The sequence below is a fragment of the Asparagus officinalis genome, chromosome 6 (assembly GCF_001876935.1).
Source record: "Asparagus officinalis chromosome 6, Aspof.V1, whole genome shotgun sequence".
NCBI classification, from domain to species: domain Eukaryota; kingdom Viridiplantae; phylum Streptophyta; class Magnoliopsida; order Asparagales; family Asparagaceae; genus Asparagus; species Asparagus officinalis.
In genome coordinates this window covers 27,673,789-27,680,201 of record NC_033799.1, presented here as the reverse complement: position 1 = coordinate 27,680,201, position 6,413 = coordinate 27,673,789, and positions in this window count along the sequence as shown.

Below are 6,413 nucleotides of genomic sequence, written 5' to 3'. Positions count from 1 at the left end.
ATCAAACCCGTTGATGGCTGAGGATTTGCCAAAAATCCTATAAATATGCGAGTCATTGACGCATCAACTTTATGAGTTGGTCTCGTGACTCGAGCATCCAACGACCTTGGGATAAGATCCATGCTCCAATTCCTTAAGAGCTTAAACCGTGTGTACTCCAGCAGACGTACGAGTATAAACTGTGTCAAATGCCGAACAGTGCATCATAATGAAGCCTGGACGCCGGACAACGCGTCGCAATGAAGCTCAAACGCCAGACAACGCGTTATAGATGAAGATTCAACGCAGTCAATCGATGATAAGTTCTGTGTTGAAGCAGCAAACTCGAGCCAAAAAGTCAAGAAATCAAGAATCGACTTCAAGTTCAAATTCCAACAACGGTCAGACAATAAATGCAGCACCGGAACCCCTACAGGCATTCTACAAAGCACTGAATAGCCTGAAGGAATTGAAGGAATCCAGAACAGAAGTCATTCCAGAGTCCCGTTACACCGACTGAAGGTTGGGACAATCACATCCAAAGTATTCCAGACTCTTCTATAAAAGAATGAGACTGAAATACTTTGGAGGGGGTATCTGTAGGCGTATAAAATTGCCTATAGGTCCCTTAGCACAGCTCGACGCCGATTTAACAAACGGACCACCGGGCGACGTATCCAAACAAGACCGTTAGCTCGCCAACGCTGAAGCCAAGCTATACGCAACGGAGCAGGTTAACGAGGCGACAAATCGCACCCAAGCATTGGAATGCATCCACTCGCACGCGGAATCAAACCAATGTTTAGGTGAATCACCGAGTCATCTAAACAAGAGCGAACTCGGATGAATCACGATCAAATCAACATCAATTCCGGACTCAAATTCAGAAGTTGGTTTACTGCCATATCAGGAACCCGACTCACTGCCATATCTGGAATCAAGTCAACAAGTCGTTGCCAAGTCAATCAACCACACAAGAGAACCAGAACCGGAAACAAAGGACGAAACGGACAAACACCCGGGGACTCGGCCGAAACCGAACCACCCCAGGGTGGCTCGGCCCAAGCCGAGCCACCCTGAGGTGGCTCGGTGGCCGAGCCACCCCAGGGTGGCTCGGCCAAGGCCGAGCCACCCTGAGGTGGCTCGGCCAAAGCCGAGCCACCCCAGGGTGGCTCGGCCAAGGCCGAGCCACCCTGAGGTGGCTCGGCCAAGGCCGAGCCACCCATGGGTGGCTAGGCTCAGAACTGTGCAAATGCACAGTTCTGAGTGCCTATAAATAGGCCTTGTGCTCATTTGTTTCAGAGGTTGGAAATTTTGGAGAGAGGCGAAGCCCTGCTGGATTGAAGACTCAGATCTAAAAAAGATCACAACTTTGAAGGCTTGGAGACTTGGACTTTCAGATCCGGTGCTCGGCGATCACCAACGCCAAATAAGGCAGGAGTTCGAGAGGATTGGATTTGAGATCTACACGATCACACTCCGGATCTAAGCTTGGTTCTTAGATCCCGAGATTCGAGCGGTTGTTTCCTTGGTGAAACAATCCCTCCCGGCTATTATTCCCTTGGTGGAATATTACCCGTCATATCGTGTAGATCCGACCGGATCGAGATCACGCGGTGGTCCACGGCAAATAACCCCGGCGCAGGCAAAGAACCCACCAAAGCGAGCGACCGCAAAACAGGAGCTCGCGATTAGTTCGACAAATAAGGAAAATTGTAATCTTTACTTTGTTTTCTTTGATTTTTCATTGTAACCGGATCTTATAAAAAGACCGGATCTTTGTAACGCATAAAGTTGTTAACTGAGATAGCAATGATATCAACAATGAAGAAAGCTACGATTTTTCCCGCGAACAATCTGGCGACCACAGTGGGAGCCAACAGCTTTACTGCCGAAGCTGTCGCGTCGCAGCCGCGGATCCCGATCCCGGTCGAGGAGGAGGTCGAGTACGAATTCGACCAACAAAAGTTCGAGGAGTATCTGTCATCCTCGTCCGAATCCACCTCCCCTCGCAAGTCCAAGTCTCCAAAGCTCTCTTCCAAGAGAAAACTTCGTTGGTACGAAGAAGTTGAAGCTGCCAACGAAGATCTCGCCCCGTTTGATGCCGAAGCTGCATCGGGTGAGATCTCTCCTTCCAACCAGGTCAGATCTGCTCTGGCCGAATCTTCCGTTGCCGAGGGCGTAGTGACTCTCTCAAAGAGAGCCCGCCAAAGGCAACGTCAGCGCCTTGCGAAACAAATCGCAAAGGCAATGGAATCTGTGGACGGGATCCGTTACAACACGGATCTGAAGAACAGAAGAGGCGAACGACCTCAACAACCAATGAATGGCAACTCCTCCAAGCCACCAACGAACGAATGGATCCGTGTCAAACGGAACCGTTCAACGCTGGAGGATCGCATTCAGAAGCGCCGCGCACTCTCAGCACAAGCACGAGCTCAAGTTCAAGAAGCCCGTAGAAGGTGGCAGAATGGAGTAGCCAAGAAATCACCACTAACTCACAAAATATGGAGGCCAAAGTCCAAAGTGGTGAGTCAGGCCGAGGATCGACCTTTACAGCCTTCAAAACGAGTTCAACCTCCCGAACCATCCCGAGGAAGGAGGTCAATCTTGGAGCGCCTCGGTCCAATTCCCGACGAGCGCAACGAAGTCCATGAACGCTCGGGCCCGATGAAGAGGCTCCGAACTAATCAACATGCTGGGGGTCGACACAACCCTCAACATGACAAAGAGTTTACGGCACCCAAGCGCACTACCTTGCGCATCGAAGTTCGGGAGCCCGCTGAGAATTCATGTCTACAAAGGCGTGTTTCGAGGCGAGTGACTCTCGGAAGTCCAAATAAGGCAGTTTGCTCTCAGAAGGAAACGTTGTCATCCGAGGATGATAACGTTATACCTGGGAAATCATGCCAACACGCGATAGGTTACTCCGATCAAATGGACGAGTTGTACTATCGTGCTGGGGGTACGAACAAAACAAGAAAAAGAAGCCCTCAAGGGCTCGAAACTCAGTGCCCATGTGCCAAGCTCATTCGGGTAGTACTGTCTCAATGCAACTGCATCAAGGGAGTCCCCGAGAGAATTTCAGTGTTCGAAAGGCTCGGCACCGAAACGCCAAAACCAAGGCATAGGCGCTTCCGGCAAAGAAGAACAGTGGTTAAGGATGGAGAATTTCCGAAGGTCACCGCCAACATGACCAGCAAAGAGACATCGACACAGATTGATCTCAAATCGTTTCTGGAAGCGTCCCGGCGTGTAACCCGTCTGCAGTCCGGAGCCATCGCACGAGGAACTTATGGTAGGGTTCGGATAAGATTGCCTTCGGAAGATGAAGAATCGGATTCCTGCTCTGCTGTCGCATCGGACAATACAGTGTCCAGCGAAGGACAACCCCGCGAGTCATTCATGATAGGCGCGGAAGAAATGGCCAAAATGCTTGAAGACGCTTTGGCTAAGCAGAAAGAAAGTTTTAAATTCGAGATGGAGACGGCCATGCAGCAGATGAGAGAGATGCATGAACAGCAAATCCAAGCATTCAGGAACCAACAAGGTGAACCAAGCCACCGTAACCAGGTTGCTCAGGAAAAGGAGCACGCGGATGGGGATGAAGCTCACAATGCCAATAACCCTCCCATCAATGCAGGGGGTGGTAGTGAGGATGCCAACGGGGATACAAGTGAAGACTTGAAGATCAAAAGCCTCGAGAGTAAAATCAATACGTTGCTGTCTGCTCAAGAGGTAAAGAAAACGGGCATTCCTTGTCCATACCCGAGGGAATGGGAATCAATCCCCTATCCGGCGAAGTTTAGTCTAATCAACTTCACGCCGTTCGATGGAAGGGGTTCCCCCACCCAGCATTTGATTTATTTCAAATCGCACCTGGGTGCTATCTCTGGGAACGAGCCTCTGATGGTGCGGTCATTCGTCGGCACTCTTCGCGGAGCTGCCTTCGATTGGTATCGTCGCCTCAAGCCAGGAAGCGTGAACAGCTGGGATGACATGGAGACGAAGTTCCTTGCAAATTTCTTCGACGACGACACCGAGATCTCTATCGGATCGTTGCTCGACGAGAAACAAAAAGACGGGGAGTTAGTCGACACCTTCGTCAAAAGGTTCCGGAACAAGGCGATGAATTGCCGGGACCCGATCACCGAGGAATTCATTCTCCAGACTTGCCACAACAACCTCGCATTGGACGTATTGGAGGCAATGGGGACAGCACCGTCTGACACTTGGAAGGATCTGAAGGTGCGCGGTGAACAAGCCGAACGCTTCCTTAAAAGGAAGAAGGCCGAAAGGAACCAACCGACGGTTAATCTGCTGGACTCAAACTTCGCTTCCCGTGGTAAGGGCAAAGCACCTGCAGCTGCTGGTGGTGCTAATCAAGCGTCACAACAGCAATCCCGAAGGCAGCAGAAGACTTCGGGTCCGAGACTCCAGAGAGAGTATTCCTTCAAGGACGAAGACGTTCCAACCATCTTCGAATCGCTCCTCGAAGGCAACAAGATCAAGCTACCACCTATCACGAATCAGGAGGAAGCTGATAACACTACGGACCCAAAGTACTGTGCATACCACAGAAGGGTTGTTCATCCCACCAAGGATTGCTTTGCTCTCAGGAATAGCATTCAGACCTTGGTCGAAGCCGGCGTTATAACGCTAAGGTAAGCCAAATAAAAACGGCAAAACTCCGACCGGTATAAGAGTATAAACTGCTTCCTGACACTCCAAAGAGTATACGAGTATAAACTGTTTCTCAATCCTCCGACCGGTATAAGAGGTTAAACTACTCCCTGATACTCCAATAGGTATATGAGTCTAAACTGTTTCCCCACTTTTGACGGGAAGTTCCTGGAGAATATTAAGCTAATATTCTTAAGGATAACCCGGTTAGTTAACTGATAATAATGTCCGAACCAGTTCCGCAGAGGAAACTGGGGGTGGACGATTTATGTAACGGGAAGTTCCCAAAACCACAGCAATGTAATGAATAAGGACTCCCATTCAAGTTCTCACTGTGTCTGTGCACTCAACACTCTCTCTGTTAGAGTCTGGACGTAAAGTTCCTGATTGGTCAAACCTTCTTACAGTTAGGACCACAGTCAAAATCCCCTCTCGATTCCTCCAATGAACGAGAGGTCCACTTTCAAATCGAGTGATCAAACCTTCCTACAGTTAGGGTCACCTCAAACCTCCCACTTGGTCAAACCTTCCTACAGTTAGGACCAAAACCACGATTCATTCTCGATAAACGAGAAATTCATCTTTAGTTCGATAATCAAACCTTCCGACAGTTAGGGTTATCCGAATCTTTTTGATTCTCGGAGTGGAGATCCCACTCTTAGTTTCACCTTTCCGGATTCTGGGGGTGGAGATCCCACCTCGAGTCTCCTTTCCTTCTTTGTTCGGGGAATAGAATATAAAATTCTTCCTTCCCCATACCAATCCTTTTCGAAGAATTCAGGATTCATCCTAGGAAGTTTATCCCGAATCCTAAGCAGGGATAAGTCTGCGCCTAACACGCGCTGCCGGTTTAGTCTTTTTCCGTAGAAAAAGACACCAGAGTTCGATTCTGGGGTATTCTATCCTGAAACCTAAGCAAGGATAAGTCTGCGCTTAACCCGCGCCGCCGGTTAGTTCTTAACCGTTAAAAAGAACACCCGTTCACATATTCAACATTGTGACAGGTTGTTATTAATAACACCAGAATCCATGCCTTACTCGCATGGGGAATTTCATCCCGAATCCTAAGAAAGGATATGCCGACGCCTAACACGCGTCGCCGGTTTAGTCTTTCTCCGAAGAAAAAGACACCAGAGTTCGATTCTGGGGTATTCTATCCTGAAACCTAAGCAAGGATAAGTCGGCGCTTAACCCGCGCCGCCGGTTAGTTCTTAACCGTTAAAAAGAACACCCGTTCTTGTTATTAATAACACCAGAATCCATGCCTTACTCGCATGGGGAATTTCATCCTGAATCCTAAGAAAGGATAGTCTATTCCTGTGAGAAAGACGAAGTCTACGTATTCAATATCGTAGCACTAAGAGCGTTAACTCTCTTAGCACAACGTTACATGCGGAACGGATTTCGACAATCCGCATGCTAGCCCGACTCAAACGGTAGTCGGTAAAGGCTAATCAAACCCGTTGAAGGCTGAGGGTTTGCCAAAAATCCTATGAGTATTATGGTCAATCATTTCAAACGGAATGAGGAATCATAATAAAGATAAAGATAAAAACCAGTTTCACTAAGAGAATCAAATGTCAAAGTTTTCAGTAAATAAAATCATACATCAAGCCCATGGCTAAGGATCTGCTGACTAAACTTAGACAGCTTCTCATCATAAGCCTGCCTAAGCTCATCCTGCAACTCGGCTCTGATGGACTCTTCAGTGGAGGCTAAAGTCTTCACAGCAATCTCCTCCGTCTCAACCA